The 15,428-nt window shown below is 41.6% G+C and overlaps 1 long non-coding RNA gene across 1 annotated transcript in view; it reads left to right on the top strand.

Moving 5' to 3' along the window:
* The window catches only part of LOC308067214, a 79,935-nt gene extending 64,884 nt beyond the window's left edge, over positions 1-15,051 (top strand). The window contains exon 2 of the long non-coding RNA XR_013929498.1: positions 376-15,051. This is a non-coding gene — a long non-coding RNA (uncharacterized lncRNA). The remainder of the gene's footprint in view (positions 1-375) is intronic.
* The last annotated feature ends 377 nt before the right edge of the window (positions 15,052-15,428 follow it).

Raw genomic sequence — 15,428 nt, 5'->3', positions numbered from 1 at the left:
TAACCTAGAAAAAATACCTAGAAATTACCTAGAGAGCACTGACATGCTCTCTGATACCTGGTGAGGAAGAGCAGCAGCTTACTAAACAGCATTGGTGGGAAGGAGTCTGACACTGTTTTCTGGGGTGGATGGTCTCCCTGACAGAGCACCTACCCTGCCCACCCTCCCACGCTGCCCATGGGTTCTGCTGTACCCCTGGCAGCTTCGCTGGAAAGGCTAGAACTAAAGAGAATGAGGAATTGGCCCCCAGGGACAGCTCTAAGAGACTGCACCGTGACACAAAGCTACACCGAGCATGTTTACTTACGCTGAAGGCACTGCAGAGGTAAGTGGTGCCCACCAGGTTCCATGAGAGCTTCCCTCTGTGCCTTGCAGGAGAGGAGGTCCTCCCACCCCTGAAGGACACACTGCTGTCTCTCCAAGAAGGGCTGAAGCAGCACATGGCATGGCAAGGCATGAACTCTGCTACATCCTATTCCACAGCTGAACAGCGACTTTTTTTCCCTCAAAATTAAAAGGAGTCTTTAAGAGATTTATGGAACTACTAGTTTTCTCCCCACAAAACAAGAATGTAGGAGTACCAAATAGGTGAAAGCAAAGGTTTCAGCTTTCTTTTAAAATGCACCACACTTTAAAGGCCAGGTGTGTCTGACCGGGCTTGTCCTCCTAACATGGCAAAAAGCACTGTTGGAGTTTTCAATGAGTAAAATGTTGTGTTTTCAATGAGTAAAAACGAGGGGTTTGACCCCTTTTTTGGCTCTCAAAATCTTGAAAGCCCAGGACTCCAAAAAGATAATGACACTCGTCTCAAAGAGGCCTTTGCTTTGGAAGTTGATCCCAGTAACCCACAGGTAAAGGCAGCTGTAAACCACTGGCAGCCACAGGGCACTGGAACATGATGGCTGTAAGCACACTCCGGCATCTCCCTGCTCATACAGCAAAGCCATAACCACACGCTCGTGACACCACAGAAACGGTTAAACAACATTCTAATGTCCTGCTTACACAAGTTCTTAGAGACACAGAGATATGTTGTGATGGTGTTAATATTTCAAAACTGTTTGTACTAACAAGCATAGCAAGATTATGTAAGCAGATATTTTCACAAATTTAATGGGGCTTTTTTTACTCCAACTGTCACAATTTTGTAATTAAACTTTCAGCTTGCTGAACTCTGGTACCTTTTTCTTTTTTATATATTCGTACAGTCTTTCTGTCCCTGGATATATCTATTTGTTTCCCTTGCCATCTTTCATTGCAATCCCTTTTTCTCACCAGCATGTAAACCAGAATATTGAGCTGCTGATTGACAGTGAGACAATCTATATTACTTTGCCGCCTCTTGTGGAATTATTCAAACACTTAGACAAATCTGAGATCATAATTACATAGCAGCAACAATAAGAGAGGCAGTGCCTGACCTGACTGTATTAATTAGAGTAGACAAATAATATTATCTAATTTACTAATATTTCAAAACCAAAGTTTTCTGTTTGTGCCTACCAGACTCGTAAGCCAGAAGAAAACTGCCCACTTAAAAACAAAGGTGTAAGATGATAGACATCAGCCAAAACACTGAAAACCCCACACACTGCAACTTGTTAATGTGGTACACTGGCATTACAGATTGAAAATACTTTGACAGCTTTAATGTGTCCTTTTCCAGTATAATGGTTTGGTGCATAAAAATGAATGTTTTTCTCCAACATGATCCCTCAGCTCCTTACTGAAGATTTCAACTCATTTTACGACACATGATGAAGCATCTTTCTTGTTATAATGTGACAATGGCACTACTGAGCACAACAATTTGAGTTTGAATGTGCCACTGCAAGACAGAAAAAATCTGAAGAGGCAATTCCACCTAGAACTATACAGCAAATGCATAAGAAAGAAGAAGAAGAATGATTAAAGATGCATTAGCACAGTCTGAAAAACAATGCTCTCAACAAAAGAACCCTTGGTCCGTCTAGTAAAAGGGGAACAGCACAGAGATTATCTGAACGAGAGACAGACAAAGAATTTGAGCGATTCCAATGGAGTCTCTTTGAAATACTTGAGATGTAAATGTCTCTGTTGAGACAAAGTCAATTTTAAAACAATCTCGCTATAAAATAAATCGCTTCTGAAAAGGTTTTTAAGTCTAGAAAAAAAAGCTTTTCCTAATTAACCAGCTCAAGTATTAAATTTGGCATGTGGAACAACCAAAAATGTATTAAGTATGACCCAGATAATTTACTTCAAATAAAAGTAATGTACGACACACTGAACATCCCACACACACTACTGCCTTTTTTTCCCCTACGGTGTAGTTGCTCTGAAAGTTTGGAGCGCAGATTTGTAACCACTGCCTCATACCACCTCACAACACATCACTTCTCCTGCAGCTTGTATGTTTGGTCTCAACTCCTGATCAGACAAAAATCCCAACACAAAAAGCAGCAGCTAGTGAGATTATAATTCAGTCGAGGTCACATCCCTAACAATTAGTGTGTCTTCATCGAGAAGTGGCTGCTTACATCTTTTGTTTTGGTATGGACCAGTCTTGGCTTACAAAGTACCTTTGGAGAGACTTCCCTAAAGAAAGCATCGGTAGAGCTGTATCTGTATTTGACACATTAAACCCTGTATTTATTTTTTCTCCCAGTTCTCACATCCACTATTTTCCAAAAATATTCACCACATTGAATCTCCTCTGCTAAACAGACCAAGCCATTTTCTGTACTGCAAAACTGCAGAAGAGCCCGTATGTGGCCTTATAAAAGGACCAATTCTGTAACTGTGATTCCTACATTTGACAGGACTTAACCATCACGGTCACTTGTACACTGGTTCCCAACATGTTTGGTAGCACCTTAGTGCTGCTTGGCAGCCTTCACTTAAGCCTCTGGACTTTGAGAAAGGAGTGTGTTACTGACTGCCAACCCAAATGAATGATTTCTTCACAGTCTCAAAAATGAAGCAAAGAATTTTTTTAAAGATTCAAATTGTGAAAGATACCTGCTTTAGTAACATATTCTAATGCATTTCTATAAAGATCCAAAATACCAAATTTTTATAAAAGCACACATTTTAGATCTGAGGTTTGCAAATTGCCTACATTAAGACATCACTTGCTTTTGCACAGTGCACGGACACCTTGGGATGTTACGCAGCACCCATCTACACAAGGAGGGAATCATGCTGTTACAATCAGAACCTAGTATTCTTTCAGCTTTTGTAAACCTGGAAATCTTATGGCCACTCCAGATCTGCGCTGTCCTTCACACACAGCCACACTGAGTACCTGCCGCAGTACAGAGAGGTGGAACCGTGCAGGTTCCCAGCCTGATTCACTGGTGAAGTTCTGCATCGTTTCCGTGTGCCTTCTGCGGAATTAGCTTGCAAAAAGCGTGGGAGATTTCAGGAGTGATGAAACACCACAGCTATCCTGGTTCTGCTGCAGTGCACGAATGCCCAGCACCCTGGTGTGTCTCACAGGGATGCATAGCCCAAAGAAGGCAATCTGAACCGATCAAGATATCCCCGGGGGAACTCTTCATTAAATCCTAGCCATTTATAACACTAACTCATTACAAGAAATAATTACCATAGCAACCACTGCACACCATACATTTGCTAGCACGAACAACAGTGTGTCTTCTTTGGGGAGGAAGTGGGAGGGAAACAAGTCAGAACAAAAACTTCTGGAGAGGTTTAGCATAGTCACAATTAGATTATGTTTTCCTATATTTTCTTTTCATCAAGATCATGTGTCCTATATTAAGTATACTGTTTCATACAAGCAGCAAACATTTCAGAATTTATAAGAACGACAAAGAGTGACAATATTTCACAAGGCTTTGTACCAAAGCCCTTTGGTGCTTTTACTTACAATAGCACTTTACGTACTCCAACCTATCTGATCTCACTTAGAGTGCAAAGGCAAGCTAGGCTGTTAGCTGAAGACTTGAGGAGCCTGGCTTTCAGATTTTTTCTTTTCCTCTCTGTATCAGAACTCCTGTGTAACTCCCATTTTAAGACATTTAGCTGCCTAAGACCCAGTGCCGTAGAGGACCCAATCACAGAAAACAAAATGCAATTTCTCATCTATAAAAATGGAAATGGTACTGCCCTAACTGCTTTATTGCAAACATGCCATAGACCATGACACACTTAGATGCTTAGAGCAGTGGAATCACACAACAGCATAATAAAGATTGATGCAGAACCAGGGCCAAAAGAATTATACAGAAGACAGGTTGTGGGAGTTCAGATCTAGACAAGACATCTTCACCAATGTGAAAAACAGAAGTAGAGATAACTGGCAATAGCTCAGTTGCCTGAAGTTTCCTTAGCCATCACCACCAAAGATCCCTTGATGCTCCTATAGAACTCACTGAGAGCTTTTTTTTGTTCCTTCCCAAGGCCCAGATCTGTTTCCACTGGGCAGGATTTCAAAGGCTGCAAGACCGCTGTGAAAGGCCAAGTTCTAATACCTTGTGAGATATTTGAAGTGTACAAAGAAACACAGACAATTGTAGAAGGCCAGTTAACCTTCTGTCAGCTGTTTTTAATCTCAGATTTGGTAAGAAGACCCAGGACTTGTGAGGATGGTGCTTACCATCTGCACAAAGGAGCAGAACTGCTCAACTGAAGGGTGCCCAGCCAGTTCTAGCACATTCTTACACTTGACAGTTATAAGGCTTGCTTGGAAGAAATGTTAGCAAAATAACTTTGGAGGTTCTGGCCTCTGAAGGCCTGGAAGAGCTTATTTCATCAGGAAGTTTTAGAGTATCAATTACAGATTTCAAAGAGCAATAAAGCGAAAGGTTCTGCCCCCCTCTGAGCTCCTCCCACTTGTCAAGCTTTCCCTTCCTTTCTTCAGAGAAAAATCACTATTATTTTACTTTACAGTATTAAAAAAAGCAAGAAAGTGAAACCCTGGGGGCTGGGAGACTTGGACTTTAAAGGACTCTGTAATGAACCATTTCATGGTAACCACTTTAATTGTGCTTCCTTTCCTCAATAAAAGTTTCCCTGCCTGTACTCTCCACGAGCTCTCCAATCATTCACTAATACAATGCCCAGAGGGTCAGACTGTGCTCCAGCACTGGAACACCGGCCTGGGCAAAGGGCAAAAATCCCTTTACACTTCTGGCTGATTTTCTTCCCGATGCATTCCAGGATTGCCACCCCAGTTTAACTCCAGCACCATGCAGAACATGCTTTTGCTAACAATTACAACAGGATCTTACTGTACTGATTTTCAGTCATTAGCCTTCCATTTGCTGTTCGGGTTTTCCAGTGACTTTTCACAAATGTAATTTTTCTTAAAAGCTTTGAATGAAATCCTGGACTTCTTTACTGGCTGTAACACTTTGTTTTAGAAAAATAAGCTTGACTAAAAAGACAGAAATATGGATTTGCACCCCAAATCCAATGGTTTGGGCAAAGAGGAGAAAGAAAGGAGGAAGTGTCTTATGAGTTTGGATCCTTTTATCTCACTGAAAAAGGAGATGAGATTCCCAGTTAGATGCTACATGCACCTAACTCAGATTTAATCATCAGTGCTTTTCTGTACTGGGAAGGAAGGATTCCTGACAGTAGTGGAGGCTTACTGGCTTGGTTTGGCATCTTTCTGACCTCCCCTTCTGAAGTGCTTGGTTTGTACACAATTATAAAGTGTGAGCTTTCAAGCATTTTTCAGTATTAACACTGTCTATTTCTAAGTCAGTGAAAATTTGAGGGGATGCTATTTAAAAAAGAAAAAAGTGTTTCTTTTAAACTCTGTTTGTCTTCAGTCCTGTTTTGAATCCAACTTTTAGTTTATTATCCCACTGGAATAAATGCATCAGTTCACAGCACTGAAAAGAAGCCATTTCCCTCCAACTGCTGTAAAATAGCTGTTCACACAGAAATAAACACTGAAACTTACTGCAGTGTCTTATGCCTCCACAAACCCTTCCTCCCCCCCACCTTTGCTTCTTGCCAACTACTAACAATAAATGTAGAAGTAATCCTAGTTTTTATTTGAAGCTATCTCAGCTTTAAAAGAACCTTCCAAAAATGATTGATGCTATGATTTAAACCCATAGGTAACCCCTGAAATCTGCTTTGAATAGCAACAAATGCCTAACAATATCTTGAGCGCTTGTAGCAAAGAAATCTAATCTCTGAACTCCTAAAGGTCAAGATTTACTGCCTGGTAACATGGCTCAAGTGTAAATGCTCTGTAATGCTACACTAGGTGATTGCTTTGCTCTCTAGACAATGTCAATTTTGTCCAAGTAGCGGCAGATGTGTCTAGCATTAAGTCAGAATGGTGTCAAGGGCCCTTCTTGAACAGCACCGTTTCTCAGAGAAACTGGTCCTAAAGCCCCAGTCTATTAAGACCATACCCAAAAGACAGACATTTAAAACTTAAAGGAGGCTGGAGAATCAAGGTGCATTAGAGCTCTAATGTTTCACAGTCAGAAAGCCCAGGAGAAGAAATTCTGTTGTGATACAAATACGCATCTTCAAATCGCACAAACCTTCCTCGCCTCTCCACATAACCAGCGCAGCTGAAGTAACTTAGAGCTGGAAAGTATTTGGCTCGGAATATTCTGCTCTCCAAATTGCTTCCTCCTGAATTTCCTCAATGAGGTGCTGCCATGGCTTCGCAGTCCACAGTCTCCTCCCACACAGGGTGCCCCTGCATCCCCTGGCTCCTTTACCCAAGCCATTTATGCCCCATACCCATGGCAGCTATGATATCCTACCCTAAAACCACTTTTGGAAACCATTTGTCATTGCTCTGACCTCTCCAAGCTACAGAGACACAATAATCAAAGACTTCATTAAATTAAATACTACCTACTTTATTGCGATACATTCCATGTCCAAGAATAAGAAGATGGGGAAAGCACATCCCATTTGCAAATAAATAGCCGTCATCAGTCTGCAGAGGAGCCAGTGCCCTTTAGTTCTGCTTCTGTGAAAGCAGCAACATGAAATGGTTCCAAAACCAGCAGTGGGAGTTCCTCGCGGGCTTTCCCATTTCACACTGCCAGCACATGTAGGCGTGTAACAACCCCTTTCCCCAGCAGAGCCTTCACACAGCTGGCGATCGCCCTTCCCACGCTGGTGCTGCAGAGCAGAGCAGTGCCTAGCAAGATCCCCAGAAGGTCCCAGGAAGCACAAAACAAGCCTGCAGCATTTTTCATGTCTATGGTGTCCAAAGAATATCCACAGAGAAGCTCAGGACAGCTTGCAGGCTAGCGCTGGCTAGCTAAATCCAAGGACAACACTTCCCGAGAGGCTGAATCGCAGCAAACGCTGAAGTATCCTAGTGAGAGGTCAGTCCCTGGGCCTGTAGTTACTCTTCCTATCTTATTAATGTCTTTCTTACCTACTTATTTTCCCCCAATGCTTATTAACTGTATCAGAAGGATTCAGCCAGAACTTTCCATTTTACAGGTGCAGTGTTTTTATGACAGTAGGTGTAAAGTAGAATGCTAACAATAAGCACTTTAAGCCTTTCCCTCTTCCCACTGCTTTCTGAAATCCTTTCTTTAAGGATTTATCTAGCACATACCTTATTCGGCTGTACTAGAGCCAGGCTTTTATTGATCACAAGCACTGCTAAACCCGTTCCACTTCCTCAGCACCAGGAGAGGTTCCTCTACCCACTCCCTGCCTTCCCTCCACACCTCATGCGAGCCCATGATTACACTTGCAAGAGCGACAATGCTAAAGGCCTGCACCTGGGTTGACCACCACAAACAAAACGGCTGCCGAAGCGGAACACAGCCTGTCGAGTAGGAACTGCAGTGGGATATTCTCTGCTTGTTGCAGAGATTAAGTCACCCTGGATAACTTCAGGTTTTCATTTTTTGTCCAGGACTATTTAGAGAAGGTTTTCAAAGGATTCATACACAATTAATAAATATTTTGACAGCTGTATAATTACACAATAGGTAGTCCAACAAATCATTTAGCCTGTCTCTTATTTCACCCAGCTGAGAATTCTTTGAACTTTGCCATGCTACATAGTTTCCCAGATGGAGTTCCTCGGTGCTGACTTGGCATACACACACTTCACATCTGTAACATATTTAAGATATCTAGTAGTCTTTTACACACCAGTTACACATGAAATTCAGTATTACAGTGACTGAGGTTTTTACAGAAAGACTGTTTCTGCCATTCTGATGCTTGTATTTCAGGCTTCCCTGAGAGCAGAAAATATTCTCTCTCAAATTAAACGTTTCACGGAAGGCAACAAGCAGCCTTTTGCAAAAACTCTGATGGAATCAGACTCCGGTTATGTGCAGAAGTCATACCGAGGTAACTAAAAAAGTCAATGTAAAATCCTAGTGCAAACAAGAGAGTTTAAAATTAATTACATTGGCTGAGTTTCTGGCTTTAAATCATACGAGTAATTTCACCAGTGCTACTAGAGTAGGCATTCCTGCCAGACCTCACTGTGAGCTTACTCACCTATATCATTTGAAGTAATCCTTTTGAGGTCTTATTTATGGATGCGTGAAAAGCACGATGCCATACAGCCTCATGCTGGGCATGCTGTCATTAAGCTCTGAATGGCAGCAAATGTAATTTAACTTCTCTGAACAGCATCATTTGGAATAGGCCCAGGAAAACCTAGTATAAAACTAATTTCTAGCAGCATCAGATATGTAAGTATTTACAGAGCTCTTTGTAAACACACTGCAATTAAAAGCATTTAATAGAGAGCAAACCCACTTTACCATATGGCAAATCATCTTCAGTTAAGGCAAGAGAGCCTTAGTGTCTGACAAAGAGGGCAAGGGAGACAGACTGTAAATTCCGAAGACCTGACAGAGAAGGGGCCCCCAAAATAGCTTCTCTGCCTTAGAATTATGAGGGCGATGTAGCAAAAGTAGCCCCAGGTCTCAAATCTTTGCCATGGGATATGAAGACACCTGTAAAGATCCCTGTGTAGGACCAGCATCTCTTACACGAAAAATAATTGCTTCCAGCAGCAGGCTGTATGAGGTGCGGCATTATCGCGGAACACCACAGCCTGTTAATGCTGTCAAGAACTCCATCAGGAGATTCATCTCCATCTACACAAGGCTTTCTCTCCACTTAAATTTCACATGCAAAGTCAGTGTGGAGGGGAAAGGCCAACAGTGGAATAGCTGATCCCTGCAGCAAAACTCTTGGCACCTTCCTTCAGGAGCCAGTCGGTACAAGGTGAAGAAAAGGTCACTCAGCAGATTTAACCAAACTCTTGAAATTGCTTGGAAATACAGTTTTTTCCAAGCAAGAGATATATTTGATTTTTTTAAAAGAGAGAAATTTGATACAGTGGCTTAAAGAAAAGAATTTTCCTCTTCCTCTGTTACCAAGTTGTCTTCTGGAGTCCTGCCTGCAGAGCTCCCAGCTGACCCTGACTTCTCATATTAGGCCTCACAGGAGTTAAATACAGAAGAGGTTTTCAGGGAGAAGGTGGGATACTGACCATTCTCTGAAAGCTGCTAACCAACAAAAACATCTAGAATGACAGCAATCCTCCAGCTGCCCAGGGCAGGACCAGTTTCCCCAAGTCAATGGGCAGCAAACCTCTGCTGCGCAGGAAGGTGCTGCCAGGAGTAACGCGGGATACAGGCAAGTTCTGGAACTGCCTGCTGCAAGAATTCAGGTGATGACCTCTGTAAGATTCAAGCATGGACTGACAATGCAGATGGGGAAAGTACTGTAAATACCAGAGAACAACCAGAACCCATCTCCATGGCACAGGCAGGTCATAAGCCCATGAAGGAAGAAGCTGCCGCACTGCATGTGAATGCCAGCCCGCTATTACGGTATTTTTGCATCGGCAGAGAAGCACATCTGAACATGATCTAAGCGAGGCTTGGCAGAGCAGGGAAAACACTTCCAGAAGCCCAGTTCAGAACCTGCAGTGATGCTGGTGATCAGAGGTCCATTTTTGACATAGCTTTTACAGGATGTCAGACACCAGAGTTGTCAAATGTCTTAGAAACACCTGAGTAGTCTTCAGCGGGTTAAATGCTTTCATAACAGGTCAAAGTTGAGTGACATTTTTAAGCTTCAATTTGTCCTAAGTGAACCAATATGCAAAACTAATGAGATCATAAATTTTTCCTCCAGTTAATGTGCTAGGTGGAGGATGGAGAGCAGGGAGAGACAGGAAGATGAGAGGCTGCCCAAACTCATGAACTTGATTAAACTCATTTAATCTGCAACAAAGAATAAGACCCATAAAAGCAGAGACATTATTCACTGGGATATGATATTCACACAGAGGATGACTTCAGCTGCTCTGCCTGCCCAGGATTCAGACTAACCTAGTCCTTTTTAAAGCTACAGGAAGAAACTGAAACACAGGGAGGTTTAACAAGAAAACCACATGGGTTTACAGTCTTTTTATTTTTTTAAGGTTCAGTACAATAACATGCCTCTGTCAGAACCTAAGAACTATAATTTTCTCAGTGTATCATCTTTTTAAAACCATAGGGATGGTCTAGCAACGGCTGTAATGGCATGAGTTCTGACAAGTTAAACATGTATACATCGACTGAATTGCTACACTCTTACAACTACAGCAAATATAAAATGTAGAGAGCATCATCCTGCATTAAACCAACAAAGACTCACACCTTGCTTCTATTAGCAGGTACCATGCGTCAGCAGATACAGAGGAAGACTGAAGAAACAGCAGATAGATATGGAATAAACCCATTCAGAGAGCAATGCTTCAGCTTACTGTATTAGTTATGGTAATAGCACATACTGAAGCATGAAACTGTCTCTGCCCAAAAATCATGGGATTTTATTTTTTTAATCCTTACAACTCTCATTTGAGATTAATCTATTTGGCATTTTCCAAGCAAAAAGTATTGTTTTGATTATATACACACACACACCCCACAATCTACCAAAATTAAACGTATGCACACTAAATTGCTTATTTTGAACTTTTTTCTAAAATGTACCTTATCTTAGTAAAAAAATAGTTACTTGCAAATGAACTGCTTATTTCAAAATTCAACCTCATTAGCAAACAGTCGTGAAAATCAAAATTACATGTAACTACTTTTTTGTAAACTAAATTCCTACTTCCTTTTGTTTGAATTTGAGAGTTGATGATAAACGTGTCAAATGTATATGGACTCAAAACTGGATAGCAGTAATATTATTTATTCTAAGCTGATGAGTATTGCGTCAGTAAGCCTAAATGTTGTCACATTTGTGACGAGGCCGTAGGTCTCTCCAGCACCCCTCGAGCAAAATTCCGCCTTGTCTTCAGGGCAGAGGTACCAAGCACTGCCACAAGACTCGGGGCCTGACAGAAGGAACAGACTGGCTTTGGACGAGGCACAGCTGCTGTGAGCCAGGCGTATGCAGACTTGATACAAGATCCAGCTGCCTTGTACATCAGCTTGGAAACTCAACAGCCCCCACAAAACTGGGGTGGCCAGGTTGGGACTTACTTTACCTCTTCAGAGGTTTCTGCAGCCTGACCAGTCATGGGATAGAATAAATCTTGAGCATGGTGTAATTCTAGTGTTATTCATACGGTACCTGGGGAGGGTGATCAGTTTGTGGGTTCATCAGGACTTAGACATGTGCAAGATAAAGGAACAAATTCCATGTTTGTTTGACAGTTAATCCAGTTTCCCCAAATACTCTAGTATGGGGTCATGCCCATTACTGTGAAAGCAGGCATGTTTACTCACTGCAACATCTTCTTTTTGCACTTTTTCCTTAGGGACAGCCAAGGTAACGTGTCACAGGGAAGCTGGAACTCCCAACCAGCCCGAATCGAATACTTAGATCTGTAGGTCTGATCATGAAAATTGCTTTTCTAAATCCCTTCGGCAGATTTATAAAACCTCCTATGTTTCTTATATTTCCTTCCTAATTTCTTATTTACTTTTCACAGTTCAGGACTAGAAGAGCATTATGTTGTGCACTCTTTATCTGCTTTCTTTCCCTGTTAGTTAATACTGGGAGTATTATACTGGTTTGAGTTTCCTTCCATGACAAGGTTTGTGTGCCTCAAATTTATAATAATGATGGAGAAAGGCAAGCCCACTAGCTGGCATGCAGATCAGTCCCAGATTCTTTCTTGAATTCTGGTAAGTCGGATACAGCAAGATTCTCAAAAATATATGCTCCAGTCTCTGTGTCTCATCTCCTCATTTTTCTTTTAAAACAACAGCATTTTCATTTTTTTGTAGTGGGGTTGGTTTTCTGAGGATTACACTGAAGAGTGCAAGATCCTCAGCCTTTAGCAATGTGGGCAAAGTACTTAAGAGACAAAGTTAAGGCAATAAGACCTTCCAGGGGGTAAAGCTAGAACATATATACTGCTAGTTGATGAATGAAATTTGTCAGCCATCACCCAACACGTCAGCTTTCACATTCTTCACATGGGCCCAAATCTTACCTTAAACATACCTTTTCCCTGATAATGCCTAAATGCTTACACTGCCCACCTGCAAATCATTTATTTGCTTTGTGCTGTGCAGCACTGGCTATTAAGGATTGAAAGGAGCCCAACCTATTTCTCTTATCCTTGGATCTGAATCACAAAAGTGTTATAACTCCCAGCATGCGATCACAACTGAAATGAGCTAGTCCTTAATTAAACAGAGGTTGAAGCTCCTTGTTTAATTAAACAGATGTAAGTGCCTAATCATTCAACTATTCTGAGCATACACTGCATATCATTTAATCTCACCACCTACATGATGAAGGCACAGCTGTAAGACTTTGCTACAATCAAACTATTTCAAATAAGCTGTCCTGTGCTTTTAACAGAAGAATTTTTCCGATGACTGGGTAAGCAGGTAAAAGAAGAGAGAATGTGAATTTATTAAGAGAGCTGTTTCCAGCAAAGCGTGTGTGAAATGAGAATCTCTGTATGGAGCAGGCAATGGCCTTGCAGCACACCCGCACCTCTTGCTTTTTCTGACATATAGAGAACATAGGATGAAAGGCTTTACAACACCACGTGCACCTTCCAAACAACACTCCTGTAACACGCAGGGTACTGCGTAGATCCTTGTTTGGGCAAAGAGGGTAATTTACTTGGGATGCTTTAAGAAAGCCTGAGGGGTATGTTCATACCGTCAACAAATCAAAAGTCCATGAGATGAGCCTACCCGCAATGCCAGACGGACTCTTCCTTAGATGTTCAAAGCAAGATGCCTAACATCAGAGGTGGCAAATGCTTTTGTATATATCCTTTTCATTCAGCAGTCATAAGACAGCTACTTTCTGGAGCAAAAGAGTTTGTCTGAAAGGGTTTTGCTACGTGAAGGGAAAATAAAGACCGACAGGTTAGGAAGTCAGCTTTTTACCCATACCTTACAGATCCAATGGTTTAGGAGGAGAGCAGGAAGAGACACACTGAGTTCTCCAGATTCCTCAAGCCATCTGGCAAAAACAGGATGAATCCCTGCATGGATTAAAAAACATGGCCAGAGAATCTGAACTATTTAGTAGTGAAAGGAGCTTAAGACATGGGCAGAGAAGCTGTAGGTGCACTTCCATATTCAGCAGGATAGTCACCACAGAAGGACCCTGCTGACATTCTGCCTCCCAACCACTTGTTTCCATCCCTTGTGCCAGTGGACACTGTCCCCTTAGACTGCTCTACAGCATACACTGAAGGTGGCAGTGCAACAGAAAGAGTAGCCCTTTGTCTCCTTCACCCAGTTATTTCAATGTTAAACCTGCGTTGCCAGCTGATATCCTAGTGCAAGACCATTTGTTAGCTGGATCAGGAGATGTGGCTGAAAATAACTCCTTCACCCAAAGATAAAGGTCCCTGGCCTTGTCTGCAGAAATGCCTACACCAGTAAAGCACAGGGAAGGTGTGAAGATGAGGAAGGTGTTGAGGATTGGTTTGATTTCTTGTTTTTGTAAGATACATCCATACAGACTTAAGAATGCACACCAAATTACAGACTCGGCTGTGTCCATTATATGCTCGTAAGCTGCAGCTACACACAAAAAAAAAAATTTTAAAAAAATTGTTGTTATTTTAAACAATTTTAAGCAATTTAAATTAAAAGTGAACGGTCAAGTTAATTTCTGCAGCGTGGTACAGCGGAGATGGCAGCCTCAACATAGCGGGAACAAGAGGCAAGAGTAGGAGAGAAGAACTTCCCAGATGAGCTTTTCCAGAGTCTTCCCCATGCAGCATTGGCTGTGCCTACCACAGACCAACATCTTGACCTGAAGACTCGGGTATCTGCAGCCAGAGAAACTTGGTTACGTTTCTAAAATGAGATGCACATGTGGACTGTTTGGTGCTTCCTTACAGGAGAGGCTGGATCACTCCTTTTCGAGGGAACCGGAGTCACTTACTCCACACGTATCAAGCTGGAATCACACTGTACAGCCTGGCAGTGCTTAGATGATCCAGTTGTGAGCAAAGCACACAATCCCACATGGAAGGGAATGTGCAAGGATTAATCACATGAGGAAGGAGTGAATCCTTTATGCTCTTATTGCCCAGCTAAGCAGTCCAGGCTTCAGCCCTTACAAATGTCTAGAAATTGTCTGAACTTTGACGGAGTTCAGAGAATGAGGCCAATTACTGAAAAAGCACAAGACACACTTGCAGCAATAATTTTTCTGAAACCACATATCAGGTGGGAAATAAAAATATGGGAACTGTTACAAGGGGGAGAAGCAAAGACTTTGCAAATTAATTGTTCTAGCTCAACTTGTCTGTTCCTCATGACAGCAAGGTTGCACTTACTGGCATGAGCCTCTTGACAACAGTTCAAACTATTTGAATATAATTCAAAGTGAATACCACAATGCGATCATAATGGGTTTTTTTTCCCCCATATGTATAGCCTTCATGGGGGAAAAAAATGTGCCAGTTAAGAGTTATTCCACAATGGTAAATTTACAGTGGTTTTGTTGGTGTTTTTGCAAACCATAAAGTAAAAAGAAAACAGAAATTGAAACTTCACACCAGCCACTGCTAACAAATTACCTTGTGCTGCCAGTAACGTTACAAAGTGACAGGGTTCCTGTTGTTAAACTTGATGATCAGTAGCATCACAAAGGAAAACGTAACAACCAGTGAACTTTCCACAAAGACAGTTTGCTTCCCATAGATCTCCATACATAACCTTTACTGGTCTCAGTAGGATCATTACATCCATTAGACTGTGGACTCAGCACTGCTTTAGCTCTTAAGTTAATACAACTGAGACTTTTTTTTTTTTTTTTTACTTTCCTATTGGGAAGTAGCATGTGCAATTTTAGTGATTTCTTAGATCATTCCATAAGTAAATCAAATATTCTTTCAAGCCTAGTTATCAAAATTGTGTCCTTTGATACTACATCCTCCATCAAACTGCAGTAATCCAGATCAACACATTTTAAACCTCTACTATCTCTCCTAATATCATTCTAGCAGATAGAGTAAT

The sequence above is a fragment of the Falco punctatus genome, assembly GCF_963210335.1.
Source record: "Falco punctatus genome assembly, chromosome: 7".
Taxonomy (NCBI): domain Eukaryota; kingdom Metazoa; phylum Chordata; class Aves; order Falconiformes; family Falconidae; genus Falco; species Falco punctatus.
The sequence above is the reverse complement of the archived record's forward strand: the minus strand, read 5'-3'. Positions and strand labels throughout refer to the sequence as shown.